This window comes from Elephantulus edwardii, unplaced genomic scaffold (genome assembly GCF_000299155.1).
Source record: "Elephantulus edwardii isolate Elephantulus edwardi_28Jun2011 unplaced genomic scaffold, EleEdw1.0 scaffold00017, whole genome shotgun sequence".
NCBI classification, from domain to species: Eukaryota; Metazoa; Chordata; class Mammalia; order Macroscelidea; family Macroscelididae; genus Elephantulus; species Elephantulus edwardii.
The window spans coordinates 1,391,551-1,417,280 of NW_006399767.1; positions in this window are offsets into that span (position 1 = coordinate 1,391,551).

The following is a 25,730-nucleotide window of genomic DNA, read 5'->3' on the forward strand; positions in this document are numbered from 1 at the left end:
TTCCAAGCATGATGTCTTTTTTTAAGGAACAAATAGCCTTTCCTTGTAACATGCCCAAAGTATGTGAGATGAAGCTTTGCCATCCTTGCCTTCGAGGAGCACTGTGACTGCACTTTTTCCAAGACATAGCTGTTTGTTCTTTTAGAAGTTCATGGGATATTCAGTACTCTTCTGCAGCATCACAGTTCAAAAGCATCAATATTTCTTCTGTCATTCTTACTCATTGCCCAGTGCTCAGCAGCATAGTAAGTAATTTAAAAAACATGGTCTGAATCAAGTGCACCTTAATCTTCAGGTGCACTTGATTCAGACCATAGTATATGTTATAATAGTAGTTTTAAAATATTTTCATGTTGTATACCAGTTATATTTCAATCTAAATTTTAATATGTGACCAAAGCCAAATGAAATCTAATTAACTCTATTTTTAAAAATTCAGTTGTATAAAAATTAAATACTTGTAATGTGTAGAAAATAAAAAGCATTATTATTTGTATAAAAAGTACTGTGTGAATGAATAATTAACATTTTTCAAATATTATTTGAGTAATACTTTCTCCCATATAATTAAATAGTGTATATTTGGCAAATAGGAAAAGATAAGAACATGTTTTTATACATTATATTAGAACATATCATTTAAAATTAAGTATTGTTGTAAACTAAAAATGGATTTATTTTAAATTCCTTTTTATTCCATACCATACACATTTTATAAAATTATTTATTAAATTGCTTAGGGTTTTCTCAGAACTATATCTTTCTGTGAAAGTAATTTGCAATTTAAAAGATGTTGCAAAATTCCATTACAGACTAATCAAGAATAGAAATGAGATTCAAGTCACAAAATGCTGAAATCCTTTCTCCAGCTGTTCTGTGGTTTGACATCATCATGTTTGATGTAGACTCTATTTGCATATAGGATAAGTTTGGAATATTTACTGGAATTCATCACATTTATTCAAATGTGGAAACACCAGGATTTGGAGTCCTAATCAGAAAGTGAGTTATACTTTGAGCTATTGGAAGGGTTGACAATTCAAGCCTGCCAGCTTCTCTGAAGGAAATAGATGAGGCAACCTGTCATGATAAAGATTTACAGCTTGGGAAACCCTTTAGAGCAGCTCTACTCTGTCCAATGATGGGTCACTATGAGTTAGAATTACTTAACGACAGGATTCTTAAATTTTGTTTTCTTTTTGAGGGTTAGGTCTAAAAATGATGTCAAGTGTTTTGCTGTTAGGTATTACAGATTCTTACTCATAACGACTCCATGTGACAGAGCAGCATTACGTAGTGTGCTTTTTTTAAGCTATACACTTTAGAGCTCCAGCCTCGCCCGTAGGTGGGTACCAACCTTCCAATAGAGCTTAGCCACTGAGGCACCAGGATTCTGAAAACCAAGATGAATTTATAGATTTTTAGAGGTGGCGTTTTAAAATGCTTATCCAGCTGCTCTGTGGGAGAGAGATAGACAGTCTCTTCCAATGTGATTTACTGCTTCTGAAAAGCCACTGGAGGACCAGCTATGAGTTGGTTTCAACCTGATGGTGCATAACAACAATTTTAAACTATGGTATCTATTTGAATTCTATGGTTTCAACATGATGGTGCATAACAACAATTTCAAACTATGGTATCCATCTGAATTCTATTCACATTTCCCAACAAAAATAGCACCAAGTCCATACCATATTTGACTGTAAGAGCCTCTTTGATAATCATTAGGAATTGCATCCTTTAGTTATTATATAATAAGACTGGTGTTAACCCACAGTGAGCCTTGAGGTGTTGTAGTGGTTTGGTGCTCAGCTTCTAACTGAAACATCAACAGCTCTAAATCACCAGCTGTTCTTCAGTTGTGCAGTTGTGCTGTAGTGTGCTATTCAATATGATTTGTCTAGCCATTGATTTTTTAATTTCACTGAATGGCTGGGTTGTTGTTGTTGATTGCCAAAAGGTGAGCATGACTCATAGCAACCTTATGAACAAAAGACTTGAAGCCTTTCTATAACTATCATTGTTTCTCAAAGTTCATAGAGATTGCAGAGGCATGTTGCTTAGGAAGTAGATGTCGCTCATGCTCGGTAGGACTATCCAAATTTAAGGTGTTTGGGGCCCATAAAGGAAATGGAATAGCCTGCCACAATGTCAATAAGGCAAATTGCATCTTTTGGGTGGGAACAGGCAAACAAAGCAAACAGGTCATAATGTGTTTTACCATTCTGCCAGACTTAAATTGAACAGGGTCAGAGGCAGAAAATAGGAAATCACTACCATCAAGAAAGAAGTATAGAGCACTGTGTATCCTTCTAGCCATAGATCCTTCTGGAGTCAAAGAAAGATAGAGACAAGGCAGCCTAGAGGTCAGTAGAAGCAGCTTGAAGTTGAGCCAGAGTTGAATACCTTGGACTAAGTTCATTAGAGGATAGAGGGAGAACTTGGGGGGGGGGGGGAGAGAATAAATTTCAGAAGTAAAGGAGCTTTATAGCTCTTGCCCAACAACCAGGTAAACCTAAGACAGAAAAACTGAGAGTCAAGAGAAAGAGCTGCCTGAAAACATGATTTAAAGCTTCTTAGCTGTTCTAATTGAATTATATCCTGTATATTCCCATCCTGAATTGTAACCTGTTACTTCCCGGATAAACCCTGCAATTGTGAGTGTTGCCTGTGAGTTCTGTGTGGCCACTGCAACATATTAGAAAACCTAGCAGTTGAGTGAGTGCTATGGGGAGTTAGTGGCAAGTGGAACTGCCAATTCACAGGCTTGTGATTCAAATCCTTCAGTTCTTCCATGACAGAAAGAGGGTAAATCTCCTTCATTTCAATTTAATATCTCTGAAAACCCACTGTAAGGTCAGCTAGGAGTTGGTTCAACTCAACAGTACATAACAACAACATTGATAGAGTAACAAAGATGGGTGATTCTTAAACTGAAAGAAGGTATGAGAGCTTAGGGGAAACATTTCTGCCTTAATTGTTGTTGTTAGTGTTAAGTGCCATTGAGTCAAGTTTGACTCATAGCTACCCTTTGAAAAACAGATCTAAACCCTGACCTATCCTGTGCCATCCTCATAATCTTTTAACACACTTGAGCCATTTCTGCTGTCACTATGTCAATCTACCTGGTCGAGTTTTCCTCTCCTTTTCTGTCCCTCCATCTTCCCAAGCATGATGTCCCTCTCTAATGAATAACAAGCAACATGTCCAAAGTATGTGAGGCGAATTTTAATAATCTTTGCCTCCAAGGCACTCTCTGGTTGCACTTTGTCCAAGACTTACCTGCTTGTTCTTTTGGCAGTCCATGCAATATTCAGTACTCCTCTCCAACACCACAATTCAAAGACATCAATTTTTCTGTTATCCTTGTTCACTCTAAAGCTCTCAGCAGCATAGCAAGTAATTGAAAAGGTCATGACCTGAATAAGGTATGCGTTGGTCATGAAACTAAGAATATTTCACAGTGCAATATGTCTTCTGATCTCCTGAATGCTGGTACCAAGTGTATTGATTGTGGATCCAAATAATATGAAGTTGTTGACAGTTTCAATCCCTTCTATGTCTATCATGATGTTGTCTTTTGGGCCAGTTGTGAGAACTTTTATTTTCTTGATGTTGAGATGCAATCCATATTGAAGACTGTCATTATTGATCTTCTGCAGTGAGCTCTTCAAGTCATACTCACTGTCAGCAAACAAGGCTGTGCCATCTGCATAATGAAAGTTATTGATGGTTCTTCCACCAATCCTGATGCCACATTCTTTTTCATAAAATTTAACTTCTTGAATAATTTGCTTAGCTAATAGTTTTGGAGAGAGAATGCAACCCTGATGCACACCTTTCCTAAATTTAATCCATGTAGTTACCTTGTTGTGTTCACACAACAGCCTTTTGGTATACGTTTCAAATGAGCATAATTAATTTTTCTGATATTTCAATTCTTCTAATGTTACCCATAATTTGTTATGATCCACATGGTAAAATTCATTTGTATAGTCAATAAAGCACAAATAGACATTTTCTGGTATTCTTTGGTTTCAGCCAGGATCCATCTGACATCAGCAACGATATCTCTGGAGTGACAGTCTCTTCTAAATCAAGCTTGAACTTCTGTCCGTTCTAGTCATTTTTTATTAATCCTTAGCATTATTTTGCTTGCATGTGGTATTAATTACATTAATTAAAGAAGAAAATTAAAACAAATCCAGGAGAACCAAAATATGATCTTGGGTCTATCCCATTTGAATTTAAAAAATAATATTAGGTTTGTATAAAAGGAGCAGATGCAAGCTGGGAAGGCCAAGTCTGACTTCTGCCCACTTTCTAAAGGGGAACTGTTCCAATCAGTAACATCTGTAGCACCATACAAATAGCTGCATGGTCAGATTTGCCACTTCACATGCTCCTGTGCATATTTCATCATTAGATCTGGTGTTCATTGCAACTTGACTCACAGACTTAACTCACAGTTGTAGGGTTTATTAAAAACATAGGATGAGGATGGGGAGAGGCAAAGAATATCACACAATGTAAGTCCAGGTTTAGTCCAGCAGTCCCAAACCAGATTAACAGCAAAACACAATTCCTCAATTATGAAAAGTCCAGGTTCAGTTCAGTAGCATAAATGTGCCTCTGATTTCCTCAATCACCCAGAAAACTTTATCTCAGAGCAGTTACAAGTCAGCTTTTCATTCAGTCATCCAGCAAGCAGAACCTTTAACTGTGGCTTCATCTCTAGGATTCCTCTGGTCACAGCAACACTACTGTCTTTTCACTCTCTCTCCACCACCATGTTCTTTTTCAATGTCTTCGCAGTCGTTCCACCACTATCTCTTACATTGTAGAAAACATTCTTTTATACTTGTCCCACAGCTGCTGCTGATTTGCAAGACCATGTGTCTACAGTTATGGTCACTGGAGACCATGCTCCCCCCTAACTGGGAATAAGGCAATGGCTAGAAAGGTCAATTCTCAAGGGTCTGACACCCTTTGAAAGTATTGAACACCAATAATTGAAAACCAGATGAGTTGTGGAACGATATCAAGACTATCATCCATATGGCTGTTGGTGTTCTTGCTAGAGATTCTTCCCTTTGTTGAGTTAATGAAAGCCAGACATATCTGCCCCTTGGCTGGTCACACTATCTCCCCCTCTCCACTCTGTGACACTCTGATTCTTTAAAGAGTAAATATCTCAAGAGTAAATTTCTCAGAAACCCCATGGAGCAATTCTGCCTTGTTCTACAGAATCACCATGAGTTGGATTCATCTAGTGACTGGAAGATGAAGTTTCCTCCTTTTCTTTTGTTATCTTGATTACAATTGCTTTCCTCTAATATGTGGTGTTGCTTATATTTTTCTTTTGAGCTATGGAGTAGACGTTTTAGTGCTTTGTTCATAGTTTGTCTCTCTCATTGCCAACAAGTCAAACCTGTCTCAGAATTGACCCTCCAGTGGGTTTTCCGAGGCTTTATGTCATACCAGAGCAGCTTGCTCATCTTTCTCCTCTGGAGCAGCTTGTAGATTTGAGCCACCTCTTGCTGCCTTTGGGCTAGCAGTGGGATTCTTTACCCACTACACCACCAAATTCTCTAATGTTTACAGCAGGTACTCAAATATCTTGATTTTAAATTGCTGGTTTTTTTAGTGAAATTCCTTAACTTTACTTTTTCTCAGCTTGCTTTTGGTTTCCTTAACAAAAATAAAAATAACCAACCAGTGAATACCTGGAGAATCTTTGCCCTACTTTCTGCTCAGTGGATTAGAAGAAAAAGAATAAAATAGTTATGATGCCAACAAAATATGAGTTTGGTGGAGTGGAAAGAAAGCCTCCACTAGTGACGATAATTCTTTAGGGGGTCTTTTCACCCATTCAGAGCTAATTTATTGCCTTAAGTGATACCACTGCCATTTAATCTGTTTAGTTTCACAGAGTTTCCCTCCTTTTCCCTCCATAAATCTCCTCATTCCCAGTTTTATGCCAAGGATGATGCTCTCTGTCTGCATTAGCTGGAAGAGTGATGGAACTTTGGAAAGTAATTAATGATCCAAAGTTTCCTGGGAGAACTTATAAAAAAATTGCTGAAGGATTGATTTTTCAGATACAGAAGAGGAATAGTCAATAAGCAAATTAGGCATGGATTCACTTGGGTGTATTTACTAATCAGTAAATTGGCAGCATCAGGATGGATGACGAAGAGATTGAGAGTGTTCACAGCTTCAGTTTGCTCGGCTCCACAGTCAACACTCTTGGCACCAGCAGTCAGGAAATCAAAAAGCCTATCACGATGGGAAAGTCTGCTGTTAGGGACCTCTCTAAAGTACTCAAGAGCAATGGTGTCTCTCTGGAGACTAAGGTGCGCCTGAAACAGGCCATGGTATTTGCAATCGCTTGTTATGCATCAGAGAGTTGGACAATGACTAGGGAGGACAGAGGAGAGTGGATGCTTTTGAGCTGTGGTGCTGGAGAAGGGTACTGAATGTACCCTGGACTGCCAGGAAAACAAACAGATTTATCTTGGAGAGGATTAAACCAAGCTACTCCTTGGAGGCAAGGATTCTGGGGCTTCGTCTGACATACTTTGGACATGTTGCCAGGAGGGACGGGTCCTTGGAGAGGAACATCATGCTTGGGAGCGTTGAAGGACAACGCAGGAGGGGAAGACCCTCTATGAGATGGATTGATTCGGTGACTGGGGTAATCGGGATGGGTGTGTCTGAGGCGGTGCGGTTGGCGCAGGATAGAGCAGGGTTTAGGGCTGTTGTGCATAGGGTCGCTATGAGTCGGAAACGACTCAACGGCACATAACAACAACAACAGTGAACACATTCACATGGCAAGGCAAGCATGGGATCACTTATGCTTTCTTTCTAGAGAGAACATTTTCTTAACATTTTTAATTTATTTTCAAACTCATATGAAAATTAGTAAATACCTGCACAAGCAAAACTGTATTTTTCTTACTTACTGGACTCATTATCCTTGTCAGGGATTTTACATTGGAAAAGAGGCTTGGATTCTGTGGGAAGATACTGTGGGTTTGAGAGAAAGACACAGGACAGCCATACCTAGAAACAAAATCTTTGATGTGGTGAGAAATGGGAAAGTATTCATTACAGATTATTAATAGATATAAATAAGCCTGTGCTTAGCTTGCTTATTGGGCAATCCAACTAACTCTCACGCGATTGTAAAAACTCTGTCCCCTGCCCCACTTTACTGCACTACAGTGGCAATTTAAAAACAAAACAAAACAAAACAAAAAAACCCAACTTGAAAAACTTTGAATATATTCAAGATTTATAGGAAATATCTCAGTTACATACTTCTATCTTTGTGTGAGAAGGTATCTGATAGACACCAAGTTTTTCTGAATATTTTATTCCACAAAATTCTTAGCCACTGCTGTTGAAGTTAAAAGTCTCATTAATGAAATTTTTAGTATATACTGTTGTAGCTCTTAGGTGCCAATGAGTCAACTACAACTCATTGTTTCCCTATGAACCTTGGTATAACCTGCATCCCCATAAAGAGTTGTGTATTGTTAAAAAAAAAGATTCGTGTGATTATTGAAAGATAGCAGACAAAATCAGAGTCTCATTAAGGAATGGAAGTGAATCTTAAGGAAATCCAGAACAAAGGAAAATGCATCTGAGCTTCTGCAAATTCAGTACATAAAATATCTGGGAGCTGTGACTTATTCCAGATTTGTCTTTCTTTTCAGCCATTTTTTACCTCCTCCTCTCCTGTTCTCATCCTTTCTGTCTCTGTCTCTGTCTTTTGTCTCTCTTGCTTTCTCGCAACAAAAGCCTGAAGTGTTTAAAATGGAGACACTCTATGCCACTTAATAGCATCTCTGTTGATCTTTCTCCAGTAGGTGTAAGTATTGAGAGGAACAGCCCCTCTCCTCACCAGCTGCTGCGGATGGGGAGTGGCTGCCTCAGGGGGATCTGAGCCTAAAAAAATCCACCACTGAGAAAAGGCAATAACAGAAGTCTGTTGCTGTCTAACCTGCCATATAAATGAAACAATCAAACAAGACAACAAAAGAAACTCCAGTAACCACCAGAGGCAAAAGCAGTTGGTGTAATATATCCTGGCTTCAGTGACTATTTTTAGTTTCCCCTCCCCCTCTACCTGCTTTTTGTTTTTAAATAACATAACAACAACCAAAAAAAAAAAAAGCTCCTCTAATTCACATTAACTGGAAAAGAGTATTAAATAATTCAAGAGAGTCAGAGACAGAGTGCTGAATGCCTGAATGAAATAACACAGTGATGCCTTGAAATGCATGTGCAAGCATACTTGTTATCAGTGGGTGTTGAAGATGGTTTAAGAACCACTCTTCAGAACTTAATTCTGTTCCTTGCTCAGCAATCCACATTGCAAATACACTGTGTCCATTTGGAGAAAAAGTTGTCATGAATTGAAGGAAGATAAATAATTGTTTAACACCACCGTTATTAGTCATTGGCTTCTGTAGCCTTCCTTAGGTCATATAACTGTAGGCTCTCCACAGATGGACCAACTGACCCAAAATTGCCTCCGAGATCCTCAGGGGCAGAATACAATTGTTACTTTCTATACAGAACCTGCTTTTTGGTATAACTTGAAGCAGTTCCTTATTATCAGTGGGCAAAGCTGCCTTCTGAATCTCAACTACTGAATTTTAAGTGTGGAGTCATTTGGACTCAAGAGAGCTATAAATGCCTCAAACATAAGCCCCTAGAGCTTGATATATATAATAATTGCTTTGGAGAACATTAGAAATGTTCCTCTTGTGTTAGTAAACGCAGCACGTACCACACACAGTTTGTGCTCCTAAGTTTTGGCAGCAGAATGTTCCTGTGCAGTGAGTGTCCTGCCTCCAGTGAGCCTTGTTTAGGCAAAGACTTAAGGTGAGTGGCAGACCACAGGAAGGTCAGCACCAACAAGTGTGGAGCATTTTCAGTGGCTCCTAAAAGAACCCCCACACTGTGTTTCAGAGACCATGGCCCCACAAACTCAACGGCTGCTAAGATCAGGGATGTCCAACTTGCGAAGAAGGAAAGTGAAATGGTCCGAGTGGAGATGGAAAGCAAAGGCAAGTTATTACGGAAAATGAAGGTAAATATATTCCTGAGAGAGGAACAGCATTCTCCAAAGGAAACGAAGGACAATAGGCTATGAGAAGGTCGGTATTTAAACATGCAGTCTACTACCTCTCAGGATAGGCCTTAAGTAATGCAGGTGAATGGTATTTGGGCCTATGAAATGATGCTGCTGGAGGTTTCCATTTCTGTCCATTGTTCTTGATATCATTGTGTGTTAAGTCATCAATTGCTTGGATATCAAGTAGGTTACTTTGGAGGTAAGCATTTTAAGCCATTAGTATCTTCCCTATAAGGTAATATGCACATCTCTAGGCTCTTATTGGACCAGCTTTTGCCTTTTTGTTTACTGTTTATCTTATATGAGTTCAGGCTGTGCTCTGATAGCTTTTTTGCAAAGGTCCAGCTGAAACTGCAGGTAATTAATGTTTTTAACTTTACCTCTCCTTCCCTGTGCTTTTACCCCAAAATATTTAATAGATATCTAATTCCTAACACAGTTGTTGTTTACCATCGAGTCAAAACTGACCTATAGCTGACCCTCAAGCAGGTTTTCAGAGGCAATAATCGCATAGGGGGAGGTTGATTGCCCATCCTTTTCCCATGGAGCAGCTGGTGGTTTCAAACCATGTGCCTTTGGGATTGCAGCACGGATTCTTACCAGCAGGCCACCGTAACTACCACTCCTAACACTCCTATAACTAATAACTGAGAACAACTAAGATTGGCAGAGGAACCAACTTGCTCAGAATCCTTTCTCATTGTGCCTCACACAATTAAAATGCTTAGCTGGCTGCTAACTGAGAGTTGAAACTTAAAGAATACCCAGAGGTACCTCAAGAGTAAAAGCTGGCAATCCACTTCTGAAAGGCAGCTGTAGGGAATCTATTGAGCATAGTTACAATGTGATGCCCAAGGAAAGAGGCGCTGTGACTAAGAGCAGATTGATGTGCACGTGAAGTGTTCGGATGGAGATGAGTGAGGGGTAGTGGTGGGAGTGATGGTGCCCAGGGCTACAGGAATGGTGCCATAGCTGATTTCACAGAATCCTTGTGAAACCTCCTGTGTGGCCAGGAAGGACACTATTAAGCTCTACCTTGGTGCTGGAGGAAAAAAAAATTATACAGAGAGATGATATTAAATGCAGGCCATGGGGATCTTCATGGAGATCTAAGGTAAGTACATTTCCATTCATTTTATTATTTTCCATAAAACCATGTCCTATTTAACATGGATACATTTATTTGAGGGTCTGATACACCAATTTTTTCATGTCATATGTTGAAATAGTCCTGGTGAATTATATGAATTCCATCCAATGACGTGAACAAGTACCTGTCTCTATGGACTCTCATAACAGCTGGTTGCTCTATTTTTCTGTCATAATATGAGGTCTTCCACGTTATCTTCCCAGTGCTGCTTTCACTGAACCTACCTCCTATTCAGTCTCTTTGAATCCTTGGAACATTCTCTTCTTTCTCTCTCCTCCCCAGTTTGTGATGCCTCTGAGTCCCCTGCCATGTTCACGTACACAGTGCCTCTGTGGTTCATTTCTAGCCAATGTAGGTAAAGTTCCCAGGTAGTGCCCGCCATGTGGTAATAATCTCAGGTGACATTTATAGACATTACAGACATTTATGGACAAGTGGTAATCATAGCTGACATAAGGCAAGACACATGACTTACATTAACTCATTCACACCTCATGGTAGCCCCATCAAGGTAACGGAATATCAGCCTATCAGCAAAGAGCTATGCTTTTCAAGGTATTCAATTACTGTGACTTTTTGGAAGCATATTTCCTGGGCTTTGGAAGCAGGAGTGGCATCCACTTCCTAAATAACATGCCTCTGGAAACTCAATGAACTTTGATAAATGTCGATAGTTATAGAAAAGCTTCAGGCTTTTTGTTCATAGGGTCACTATGAGTCGTGTTTGACTCAAAGGCAGTCAACAACAACAACAACTTCCAAGGTGCCTCCACTGGTAGACTCAAACTGCCAGTCATCTGGTTAGTAGCCAGGCATTTAACTGTTTATGCCACATAGGAGCATCGTGGTAGGTACAAATGGGGAAACTGAGTCAAATGTGGTCACACAGGAAGTGACAGATCTGGGATTTGAACTTCAGCAATAAGTCCTTGGGAACTCATGCAGAGATCCCTTAGTGGAGAAGCCTGCCAATCAGCTTCTGGAAGTCACAGCATTGAAAATCATATGACACAGTGGTGCTTTGCATATCTGGGGTCACTTGAAGACAAAATCAACTTTATACCCACTAACAATAGTAAGGAAATGTGCTGCCATCCCAAAGATACACAGATTGAATCCTCCAGCTGCTCTGTGGGAGAAAAATGGGCGGTCAACTCCCCTGCAATTTACTGCCTCTGAAAAAAAACCCTCTGGAGGGTCAGCTGTAAGTCAGTTCCAACTTGACAGAACACAAAATCAACATCAACAATCTGAGTCGCTGTGTTTAACCTTTATACCACTGGTGTTGTTTGTATTCACTGAGTCATCGCCAAATTGTGCTGACACCAAGAACAGCAGAATAGAAATTCCTGGTCCTGCCCATCTTCTCTGATGACCTGGTAGTACAGAGCTGCACTGTCAACCAGAGCAGCTGGTGGTTTGCATGGGCCAGCTACTCAGCAGCAGAAAAATGAGCAATGGTCTCCCACGCAGTTTATAGCCTCTATACCCCTGCAGAGGGTCAGCTTCGAGTGGTTCCAACTTGACAGCACATAACCACAACAATGCCACCTTCACCACTGTTGGTGTGCTCGAATTCATTGTGAGAGTGGCTGCTGTACAAGCATATCTCAGATATTACAAGCTTCATTTCAGTTCTAGACAATCCTAATTAATGCAAATACTACGATAAAACAAATCACATGACATTTTGGGCAGGGGCATCTCCTTGGATTAAGTGTTCAGTTTATACTATGATAGTATTGTGGAAAAAAATTTGTATTTTGAAATACTATGAAAATTATCAAAATATAATACAGAGATGTGAAGTATATACCCTGCTGTTGATGGGGGTGGGGGGATGGTATCACTAGATTTGCTCAACACAAACCTTAAAATTCATGTGTGTTTTTGTTTGGTTTGTTGTTTGGAGTTTTTTTTTTTTTTAAGTGATACTATTTCATTGCAATAAAACAAGGAATGCCTTTATTTATCTTCCAAAATACAGGTCCACCTTCTAGCCCCCTGTTGGCTTGTATTTTGATACTGTATCAATCAGTGTTCTATTGTGTTCCATAGTGTTTTCATCGGCTAATTTACAGAAGTAGATTTCCAGACCTGTCTTCTTAGACTGCTGTAGTCTAGGAGGTCTATTTAAAACTGTCCACCATGGAGATCTGCAATAATAGAAACGTAGCTTTCAGTAGCACAGCAACAGGGAAGCCACCAGGGTACCCCAGTACAACAAACTGCCAGACTGTGCTCCCTTTATTAGTAACACTTGTTTAAAAGAATAAGATGGGGAGACCTATGTAGAATGCTTTATAGCTCATAAAGTTCTTTTACATACACTATTTCATTTACTATTTGTATCTGGAAAAATGGGTGTAACTAGGAAAAATGGGAATGAAATTAAGTGCTTTCCCTCAATTCATTTGCTCTAGTTAAAATTATCCTGCAGGGACCACGTGGCCATCAGAGCAGATTGCATGAGTTGAGCATATATAAGGAAGCAGTAAATGGTATAAAGAGGGTGGTAAAAGGAGAGATAAAACAGATTCGAAAGATTTAGTGGAGGGCTTTATCTGGATCCACAGAAGAGCTTGGAGGTAGAAATTAATTTTTTAAAAATGTAAAATTGACCCTTGAGGACATTATGCTGGGTGAAATATCTCAGTCACAAAAGGACAAATATTGCATAATGCCACAGTTATAAAATAGAACTGACATTGGAGTTGTGGGGAGACTGAGAAAGAGGGGATAAATTATGTATAATACATTGAAACAGATGAGGGAACTATTTAAAAGGGATATATGATTAGGTACTATTGTCATGACAGGAGTCCAGAACGAAGGCTGCATAGTGGATTTACAGCCCCTGAAAACCCACTTTGAGTCAGTTTTGACTCAATGTCAACGAGAGAGTGAAGATGACAGAGTAGAACTGACTCCATTGGGTTTCCAAGACTAGAAATTTTTACAGAAGATTTGTGAGCTTGAACTACTGGTCTTCTAGTTGGCTGTCAAGTGCTTAAGCTTTGTGCCATTGAGCCTCCATTCATTTGACACAAGTTCCTTGAATTGCCATTAGCGTAGGGTAATGGAGTGTGAATGTGTCAGAATGATGCCACCTAGTGCCATGGATGCCATTTCCCCTCCTGAAGTCACACTGGTTGCACCACAGCAAGCCAGAATATAATTAGTGTTAATTCAGTTTTTCACTGAATGCCTACTGCACAGCATTCAAGGTCATCACTCTACTTATCTGGATACTTTTTTTTTAAAGTACAGGCTGAGAGCTGAGGGTGGAAATGTTAGATTAGGAAAGGAATATGCATTTGACTCTTTTTTAAACCTTTCCCCCCATGATGTCTTGAAGGCAATTTATCAGTATATATTAATGGACTAAGTGTGCAGGCTGATGTTTTCATTTTACTTTACATTTCGTATTAGCTTCATATAGGTCTAGAAAGGCTCCTGGGAGGACAGATATTCTAAATCCCCTGTGTTGTCTCCATGGGCGAGCTAGTACCCTAACTTGTCCAGTTGGAACAGTACTCATTAGCTTTATTCCTTTAGTTAAAAAATCCTCCAGAGCTATAAATCTGTTTACCAAAACACAGACCCTTGTGCAGCTAATAGTTCATTAGCAATAGAATTCTAATTCATGAAGTCTCAAGTTGTTGTTCTTGTTGTTAAGTATCATCAAGGCAGGCACTACTCACAACAACCCTATGAACAATGGACCTGAACCCTTTCCTACATGCACTAGCTTCACCATTACCGACACCCTTGAGTCTATTGACACAGTGACTTTGTCAATTCTTCTTGCTGAAGGTCTTCCTCTTTTTTGCTGACCCTCCACTTTTCGAAACATAATGTTCCTTTGCAAGGAAAAGTCCATCCTAATAAAATGCACAAACTATGTGAGATGAAGCTTCACCATCCCTGCCTCTGAGCACTTTCTCCAAGAAATATCTATCTGTTCTCTTTGCAGTCCACAGAATCTTTCCAACAGCAAAGCTGAAAGGCATAAATTTTTTTCTGCTATCTGTATTCATTGTCCAGCTCTCAGATGAATAGTAGGTGGTTGGAAAGACTATGGCCTGAATCAGCTGCACATTAAATCAACACCACTGTTCTTCAGGACTTTGAAGAGGTCCCTGACAGCAGACTTTATTAAAGCACTATGTCTCCTGATCTCCTGACACCAAGAATTTTGATTGTAGATCCAAGTAAGGTGAAATTATTGGACAATTTCAATCTTTTCTCCATCTGCCATGATGTTGCCTATTAGCCCACTGATGAGGATTTTGTTTTCTTGATGTTGATGAATAGTCCGCATTGAAGCCTATCTACTAAATATGTTTATTTTCTTCTTCTGTCTGATTTTCATGAAACCTGGGTTATATTCTTTCAGCTTCAGGCACTGTGGTTTAATAATGACTTCAAGAGTGGTCTAACTTGTACAAAACATTCTTAAAGTAGTTCTATGAGGCATAACAGCCTCAATCTTCATGTCCAGCCTGTAATCTTGTCAAGACCTAGCTATCCCATTTTCTCTTTAGATTTAGGAGAAATAGAGACTAGCCAGGTCCATAACTCTAATGTCTGATATAGTCTTTAGGATATTATGCCACTAATCCAAAGGCTCCTCTCTAGTATTTCAAATCCACCAAAAGTTGACATTCTAAAGGAGAAAAATTGGCAATCTCCTCTTGTGCAATCTTTGACCGTTAAAATTTGCAGCCTCTGAAAATCTACTGGAGGGTCAGCTATTAGTTGCTTCTGCAAATCCAAATAGTGTGCATCTCCAGCAATTCGAAGCCACTAGAGGTTCCCAGGGATGAAAATGTGCAATCTCACCCTGATAATATTTACAGCTCTAAAACCTGATGGTGGGTCTCTAGAAGTCAAAATTGATACAATGGCAATAAGTTTGAGGATTTTGTTTTGAGATAGATAGATAGATAGATAGATAGATAGATAGATAGATAGATAGATATATCGATCTCCAATTGTCAGTTAAATCTTTTCACTTGTACAATTAATTCAATACTATCAATTACATTCATCATGCTTGGCAACCATCACTACAGTCTACCCACATTCACAGAAACTTCAGTGCCTTCTTACTCCTGGCAACCACTGAAAAATGTCAATCTCTACATATGTGCCTATTTTATATGTAGGATCATATACTATTTATCCTTTGGTAACATTTTACTCAGCATGCTTTCACGTTTCACCCATGTTGTGGTGTGTATCTAAACTTCATTTCTTTGTAGGACTGAGCACTATTCTATTCTGTTTTTTTAACATTTTACTTATCCATTCCTTTGTTGATGGATATATGTGTTGTTTATATCCCTTGGCTGCTATAGAGATGAACATTGATAATGTGCTATCGTTTAAGCCTATTTTTATGCTGCTGAACTCTGCTTTCACCCTGATCTCTCACCTACATTTTATGTTGGCATAGTCTACTATGGATTTCACATCTCTACTCACACCTTAAGCTTAATGTGGTTAAAATAGAATAACAAATTGTCTTTCACTCTCCAATATTTGCTTCTCCAAGACTTGTTCATTTCAATAAATAGCATCACTAATCATCACTCTGTTGCTTAGATGAACACCTGTGCACCATTCTTGATTTTCCTCTTTTCTAATATTCTACATCTAAACCAAAATCAATTTGTATCAGCTTACCTCCTAAATAAATCATCACTTTAATTCCTTCTTACAATTTCAGTTTCTTAGACTGTGATAAAGGAACCATTTTCTCTCATTTAGAACATCATGATAGCATTCTGATAGGCTTTTGCTCATGGTGTTTTGGATCTTTCCTCAATATATTTTATTTACTTTTCAAAACAAAATAAAAATCAAACTTAGCAAGTCTCTAAATATGTAGGCATATAACTCCACTGGTGTCAAGTCAATTCCAAATCAAGGACTCTCCACTGAGATTCCAATACTATAAATCTTTAGGAGGCGTGCATGGTGGTTGGGTGAATCAAGCTGTCAACCTTTCAATTAGCAGTCAGACATAGCATGTATTACATCACCAGGGCTCTTTTTATAGATGCCAAGAAAGGCAGAAGAATCTAGTTTCTGACTGTGTTCAAAAAGAGAAAGTAGGAATGGTGGAGCCTCAACTCTACTGTGCAACTTCACATGATCATGAGAGAAATAGATGAACAACAGCAGGTGTAGACCATTTACGATTTGCACAATGCTATATACACTCTTTGCTCCACCTGGAATCTTCACCACTATCACGTTTATTTCTTCATCTAAGTTCATTTCACAAAGAAGTTTCCCTGAATCCACTTCATACATAGACATACACAACTTCCAGGGTATTGATGAACATCCAAGATCTTTCTCTGTATGCAGCCTCTCAGTAAGTACTTAGCAAACATTAATATGCTTATTTACTTTCCGAACACTTCACCAGACTGGGAGCATCTAACAGAATATGAAATGGTGTGGCTTTTATCTCACATTTTCAGTTTCTACCCTGGCATGTTTCCCAAATCCTCATTATTAGACTGATAAGCAACATCATGATAGATAAAGATCAGAGAGGTCAATGATTTTATCTTACTTAGATCCACGATCAGCATCCCTGGTACAAGTAATCAGGAGATCAGGAGATGTATTACACTGGGAATGTCAGGGATCTCTTCAAATTACTGAGGAACAATTACAACAGTTTGTGCCTCATACAGGCCATGGTCTTTTCAATCACTTGTTATGCATCTGACAGCTGAACAATGAATAAGGAAGACAAAAAGAAGAACTGACGCCTTTGAATTGTGGTGTTGAAAATGAACAATGAATATTCTGTGGACTGCCAAAATAGCGATCACATATGTCTTGGAATAAGCGCAACCGAAGTGCTCCTTGGAGCATACGTTGAACATATTGCTAAGAGAAGCTAGTCCTTGGAAAGGGACATCTAACCACAAAAGGTGGAGGAACAGTGAAGGAAAGGGAGATACTGAGTGAGGTGGATTGACCCAGTGACAGCAACAAATGACAGCAACAATGGGCTCAAGGGCACAGGAGAGAATAGGGGTTAGGTCTGTTGTTCATAGGGTCATTATGCATCATACACAACACATTATGAATCATGCTCAACTGGCGTCACCTAACAATAAGAAGCGTGGCATGAAGCGACTTGAGAAATGTCTGCTGATTTCCAGCTACTGAATTGAAATCTGTCTTCCCTTAATCCCAGGCGACTCCTGATTCCTTTCTCTAGGCTCATTTATATAAAGCCTCCACTGGGTCTGATGTGTCATCTCAGGGGTTCAGTCTCAGACTTAGGACATTCCAGGAGGAGAGAGGTCAGGTGCTGTTGGAGGGCCGAGTGTGAGGCATATTTTATCCCTACGAAATAATTACTTTTGTTTAGTTAAGTTTTACTCATGCCACAGTGGTATGGGCTGGCTCTCCCACCCAGAGCAGCCAATGGGGCCTTGGCCAATTAGAATGCTGGCACTTGTGTATCAGTCATTCAGCAACAGTTAACGGAGCCCACTGGGGGCCAGGCACTGTGCGCAGCACTCCACAGCAGTTACACTGGAGTTAGGCTGAATTAGTTTCATTTTCACGAACATATAAAGTCCCTAAGAAGCCTCACAAACTGTTAATTCCACTCATGTTTTACGAGTGGGTTCATGGGGCAAACAGATGTAAACTGCACCGGACTCTAAGAAAAAGAAATAAAGTGATTGTGAATTTAGCACACATACTTCTGAAGAGCATGCCTGAGGTGCTCTTGTAAACTCCCTCTCAGAAGGCAGGCTCCAAACACGGCCACCTGTCAAGTATTAACCAGTCCGGGAGTACAACTCTACTCTGATACACATCAGGTCGCCATGAATTGGAATTGACTCCGGACCACCTGACAGTGCTGGAATATAAAAACCCTCAAAAATTTAACCACGTTCTTTTTGCTGATTTCTTTCAAGTTGAGCACAACTCATAGGGACCCTATGAACAAAAGACCTGAAGCCTTTCTATATAATTAATGTTATTTCTCAAAGTTCATAGAGTTTCCAAGGCATGTTCTTTATTTAGGAAGTGGATGCCACTCCTGCTTCCTGTTCATAGCAGCATTATTCACCATTGCAAGAACATGGAAACAGCCCAAATATCCAACCACAATAGAATGGTTTGAAAAACTATGGTACATTCACATGACGGCATATTATACAGCACACAGGAACAATGATTTTGCAAATCATTACCTAACTTGGAGGGACTGGAGAGCACTATGCTAAGTGGAGTAACTCAGTCCCATAAGGAAAAACACTGTATAAAACCATTATTGTAGAATGACTATGAGGATCCAAGAGGGGGGTGGAAGCAGAGGGGTGAGGTGGTGGAGGGTGGTTAATCAATCATAGGGTGGCACAATTTGATGGGTGGAGGGACGGCATGTATGAAGGAAATGGATATAGTGTGAAAATGTATATGAACTTTATAAATAAATCAGTATAAAATTAAAAACAACTGCAACAAAAACCAAAAACTAATGTGAAACAAGAGGTTCCCATCTTCCCAGTGCTGTGGAGAGAACGTAGAATTTCAAGAAACCGTAATAAACATTGGAACAAAATGACACGTTCTCATAATGGTTCTAAGGGGCTCTGGGAGCATAGTCTTTGGGTAGTTGCACTGTTAACTCAAAAGCTGTACCACTCTGGCCTTTAGATGTCCTCTCTTGAGCAGAAATGAGTCGATTCTGACTAGAGGGCAATGAGTGCGTGTGAGATAATTTGTGTAGGAGTCCACTTCAGTGGCTCATTGAAGCTGCTCTATAGCATATACAGTATATGTAATTATAATTGAGATCTGCCTCTGTGAGATAGGGCAGAAAAGTGTTTTCATTGTGTGTATCACTTCTCAAAGGGGAAAAAAAAATCCCAAAGATGCCAAGAAGCCAAATGACTCACTCTACCTTCTCCCTAAAAATAGTGAGTAAGCTAGGAGAGTCAAGCTCTTGTGTTGAGGTGTCAAGACTTGTCTTTTAACTACTGTATCTGGTGTCTACAAATCAATTATGCTGCATTGTTTTTCCCAGATGTGCAGATCAAGAGCAGATCTCTTAGCTCTTCTTTTAAGGCACCACTGGGTGGGCTTGGACCACCGAACTTCCAGTTCTTGTTGCTGTTGTACACCATTGAGTTGGAACTAACCCATAGCAGACCCTTTAGCAGGTTTTCAGAGACAGTAAATCACACTGGAGGATAATGTCCATCCTTCTTCTGTGGAGCAGCTCGTGGATCCAAACCACATGCCTTTGGGATTACAGTGTAGTTTCTTACCTATGTACCACCTAGAGACAATTTATCCTTTAACTAGAGGGAGGAAATGAGAAAGTATTGTGTCCAGGAGCCCGCAAAGTTAGTTAGAATCTTCTCCCAGAATCACTGGCTTGTGGTTTCATCTTTGTTGTTAGGTGTCATTGAGTCAAATATGACTAATAGTGACTGTGAACACAGATCTGAGCCTGTGCCACTCTCATCACTTCTGACATACTTGAGCTTATTGCTGCAGTCAATGTGACAATCCATCTCATTAAGAATCTTCCTTTTTTTGTTAGCCTTCCACATTTCCAAGTATGATATGTATCTATATATACACACACATATGCATATACACATACACACACACACACACACACTTTATTTGGTACTAACAGGTTAGAACATATTCTTCCCCCCCCCATTCATTCATTGTTACACATTTTCCTCCCTGACCACTCTCTCCACTCCCCCACAAGAGCTCAGTTTGCTTTCCTTTTTTGAAGGAATGGCTTTTCCTAATAACATACCCAAAGTACAGCGCTGAAGTTTTATCATTTTTGCCTCCAAGGGGCACTCTGGCTGTACTTTACTCAAGATCTATCTGTTTGTTCTTTTAGTAGTCCACAGGATATTCAGTACTCTCCTCCAGCATCACAGCTCAAAGGCATCTCTATTTCTTCTGTCATCCTTATTTGTTGTCCAACACTCAGATGCATAGCAAGTGATTGAAAGGACCATGACCTGAATCAGATAAACCTTAGTCTTCAAACTGATAGAATTGTCCCTTAGTATTTGGAGAGGTTCATAGAAGCAGAATTGCCCAATGCAGGACATCTCCTGACCTTCTGAACTCTGGTACAAAGTGTGTTCACTGTGAACCCAAGCAAGATGAAATAATTGATACTTTCAGCCTTTTCCTTTTTAGCATAATGTTGCCTATCGGTACACTGGTGAGAATTTTGCATTCTTGATGTTGATATATAGTCCATTCTAAAGGCTGCAGTCTTTCATTATCTGGAGAAAGTACTTCAATTTCACCTCACTTTTAGCAAACAAGGTTTTGTGTTCTGTATAATGTAGGTTGTTAATGATTCTTCCTCCAATCCTTAAACCATATTTTTCTTCATATAGTCCATCTTCTTGTAAGATTTGCTCCTGATACAGATTGGATAAGTATGGAGAAGCCATAGAGTCCTTATAGCATATTTTTCTTTGTATAATCCACCTTGTCAAAAGATTTACTCATGATAAAGATTGAATAAGTAGGCAGAAAGCATAGAATCTTAATGTACATCTTTTTAAATTTTAAAACATGTAATATGTCCTTGCTTTGTGCATACAACAGCCTCTCAATCTAGGTATAGATTTTGCACGAGCACAATCAAGTGTTCCAAGATTCCAAGCCATATTTTGTTATGACACAGTCAAGTGTCTTTGCACAGTTGATAAAGCACAGATAGACATTCTTCTGGTGTTCGTTTTCTATTTGACATCAGCAGTGCTATCCATGGTGCCATGGCCTCATCTAAACCCAGCTCAAATTTCTGGTAATTTTCTGTCAATGTACTATTCTAGCCTTTGTTGGATGATCTTCAGCAATATTTTGCTTGCATGTAATATTAATGATATTGTTCAATAATGTCTGAATTCTGTTGGATGATCTTTTGGGGAACAGGAACATATATGAACTTCTTCCAGTCAGTTTTTCAGGCAACTACCCCCTCCATATTTTCTGGCATACACTGGTAAGTACATACAGGGCAGCATTTGTTAGTTGAAACATGTCAATTGATATCAATTCCTGAGTTTTTATTTTTTGTCAGTGCTTCAGTTCAGCTTGATTTTGGTTCTTTTTTTCATTTTTGCAATTTTTTCTTTTGATTTTATATAGTTTTTGCTTATAAAGTTCTTACACATAGTGTTTCACACTTTTATTCATTCACATTGTGTTTCATACAATCATTCCCATGCTTTATGTTTTATAAAATTAATCTCCATTGAATTGCTTTCTTAATCACCACTGGTTTCTTTCTTAGATTGTGTTTTCTCTTATAACTTAAAAAAACCCCTGTTGTCCATAATATAATTATACTCATGCCCTTTACCTTTTATTAATTCTCAACTGACTTATTTGTTCTTATAAATGAGAATTTTAGGGTTATGAACTCCTGTGACCACATACCGTTCTGTTTTATTTTTCTCTGATTTGCCATCAAGTCTCTTATAAGTGGAATATCACAAGAAGGCACCCTGAGTTCCATATGCTTCTGAGAAACCCTAACATGAAACATTGGAAAGTCACTTTCAAAAGGATGCTCATACTTCACTGTGGAATCAATAAGAAGTTGTTGATGAGTGGCAATAAAACCTTCAAAGGTTGTGTCTTGGGAAAAGTTTTTGTCATCTTCTACTCAATATTTATTGATAATATGATATGTGTTAGTGCTGAGTTCTATGGTTGTGTACTTGAATTAATTTCTATCCTGATAAATGCCTTGCATCTAGGAAACACTGACTTCTGGGGTTCTGATATGATATGTGTTTCAGTACTGGAATTCTCTGTGAGCTTTATACTCAAGAGTTGATTCTGATTCAGAGTGATCGTCCATCAGGCTACATAGGTGATAAATCTTTACAGGAGCAGATAATTTTTCTCCCACAGAGCAGCTGGTGGGTTCAAACAGTTGGCCATTCTATTAGCAATGAAACAACTCATGCTTCACATATGCTCTCTACAAAATACACATAGTAGTTTGTGGAAACTGCTATAAAAGCTAAGTTTAGTGGGCAGAGGGAAGAGGTAAAGAAATTAGGACCTGAAAAGATGGCATGATAGTGGGCATAGATCAATGGTGATTGGTTTTATAAAATGCAGTGTATAGAAATGATTCTGCAAAACACAACGTGAGTAAAGAAATATGTGAAACACAATGTTTATGAATAAAACACAATGTATACAAATTTTGCATGCTAACAAATAAAACACCTTAAAATTAATTAAGATCAGTATACTGGGGGGAAAAGTTTATTATGCATTCTGGATCACAACGAGAAACATCATGTAGATGTCTACCATTATCTGGGAACAAGGTCTTCAGAGATTTTGGATCAGGTTCATCATCTTCCTGGATGATGAGCTGCTTTTACATTTCCACCTGACCTGGAGTCAGGGATAGCCTGGGAGTTGGGGGTGCCCAAGGGTAACTGTGGTGAGGAAATTTCATGTAGCCTCATGGAAGATTGAAGTAAACAGAGGGAAAAAGTTCTTGAAAAAAAAATTAATGTGATGTCTCGTTGAAACTCCTAGGACAATGGAGCTGGTTGTATTTGTTCCCCAATATGAAATGTAAGTGTGATGGTAGCTTTATTTTTGTCATGACCATGTCCTAATAATTTTTAAACATACAGCATGAGAATCTCACTTGTTTTTCCTGAATTTTATGTTGAGTTATTCCTCTTATAGCTTCTCAATACATTGGAACACTATAACCTATCTTTCAGGTAATACCACTGAGTTTTAAAATTTTGATAGTGAAATTAAAACTCTGTTCATTTTTTAAAAAGAAGTCTAATTTTTCTGATTGGCAAGAAAATTCAGATTAATACTAAGTCTATAAAGTGAACTCTTCATGCAGGAAGTTAAACTATGACTATTCAGCAATCTGTTCTCTTAAAGGTTTTAGCAGGCTCAGGATTTGTGGTTTAGGGTCCAAGGATTCTAATTCCCAAGTTCTTTTTACTAATCATTGGAAAGAATAAATACTCAATTCTAGTACTACTAGGATGAGATTCTGCTTAGTGAGAGGAGTGTGTACTTTTCAACCCACTAATCTTGAATCTCTAGTCCTAATTTCCTATTCCATTTCTTTATTTGCAAATGAAGCGAGGATCATACATAAGTAAAAGACACAAACAGAATGCTTGATTCATGACAGGCTTTCATTAACTAATTCTCGTCCCTCCCACTAAAAATCTACTAGAGAGTGCACTGAATGTCCAACAACTTATACAAAATAACAAACTATCTGGCTTTCTCTCCCTGGCAAGTTTCACAAATCAGAAGTCTCAGCACTTCATACTCCTTATCATAGCACAGAGCTCATGGCAGACTCTGCACACATTGTTTGAATGAATTAAGGGATAACGTATAATAAAGATGTGTTGCAATATTAAATGCTGTAAGTTAGAGACAATATAAAGTAGACAGATCAGAACATTTACCTGCTTTCTTACTAGGCTGTTTAAGAAAGGGAGGTGTTTTATTTTGTTTTGTTTTTAATAAAACCCAAGTTATTATGAGTGCGACTTCTTGCTGAGGAACTGGAATCTCACCACATATAATAATGGGAAATCGGGAGGGTGGGGAAAACTGGTTGTTACTTTTGATGGGCAGGTGTTGGGACTTCCTGCTTGCTAGGTGAACATTTAGGGCATAGGAGCAATGATGTCCCAAATTGCCCTAATTGACTGCAAAAAAACCCACCATTTAGCTTCCATGAGCATCTGGTTTATTCCCAAGAAGCTGCTTAGGCGGCCAGCTAACCTGATTCACTGGATCATTATCCTCTCTGTGAGGGGCTGTTACTCTCTGTGACCATTTTACAGACCAGGATACTGAGACGCTGGGTTACCTAATGATATTCTAAGTCATACCATGCATTATATTGTGACATCCTGGCCAATAAGCTCAGCAGAAGTGATATAACTAGTCTACATATTTTTAGACAATTAAAAAATGATTTAAACAACAGCGTTTTTTGCATGGGTAATCTCTGGCCTGGTGGCAAGTAGCTGCACTGCAATCCTGAAGGCACATGGTTTGAGGCCACCAGCTGCTCCACAGAAGAAGGGTGGGCAATCTCCTCCCGCACAATTAACTGACTGTGAAATCCCACCGGAGGGTCAGCTATGGGTCAGTTCTTACTCTACAGTATACAGCAACAACAACAATCATGGTGAGTGAAAAATACACAATTTTTATATGCTGTCAAGTTGTAATTGACTCATTAGCTGATGTTCCAGTGGATTTTCAGAGGCTGTAAGTTGCTCAAGCAATTTCCCATCTTTTTCCTTTAGAGAAGTCGGTGGATTCGAGCCACCTATCTTTGTGTTGGCAGGATAGCTCCTTACCCATTATGTTAGAGCTCTCTAAATGCACGATTGGTAATCAGGAAATATGAAATAGAGACCATGTGATGGGGTAATTAAAAATGCAGTCTATAGTCCTGCAGCCCAGCATCACTATGGGTTAATTATGTGAACTAACACTGTATTTACACTCTCTATAATTCCATTTTCTCAGTTGCAAAAGCAATGACTGGTCTTATATTATTGCTTTGACAATTAGATGGATAAAGGATTAGAGACAAGGTAGGTTAAAGAGGTATTCTATTATTACAGTTTCCTAAATGGGTTCCCTTTTATTGTCCTCCAGTTCCTACAGTAGGAATGGGGAGTTCTGGGAAATATCCTTAGAATTCAAAAGAAATTTGATAAACAATAGCCAAAAGAAATAATTTTTAAATCAGACTTAAAAATAGTATTTTTGTGATCACCAATTTCAGACACAATTTCTAAACTTCTTATAATGTGACATGTCAGAATAGATGTCTCAACTAGACATTTAGAAAACATGCTTACAATTTTGCATATATAGAAAGGAGATGGAACACTATGTAGAAGATGTAGAATACTTCTAACCATAAAAGGCTTCATAATGAGTCAACCATCGCTCTACTGGACTTGAGAAGGATGGTTTCAGGGAAGGGAACAGAATCAATATCATAGATTTGGGAGTAAAACCCAAAACCGTAAATTTCATAAAAGACAAACTGAGATCAAGTTTGGAAGCCCTAGTCTACAGTATAAAGAGACTGCCAAATACAGCCAGAAATGTACAATCTGATGAGGATAAAATTGATGAATGGGACCTTCTAAAGATTAAATCACTGTGTTCATAAAAAAACTTTTTCCAACGGTGAAAAGAAAATCTACTGACTGGAACAAACATTTGGCAGCACCATCTCAGACAAGTCTCTTAAAAAAAGTTTATAAATTACTCCTGGGCCTCCACAGGAAAAAGTCTGATAACCCAATTAAAAATAGGCAAAAGACATGGAAATAG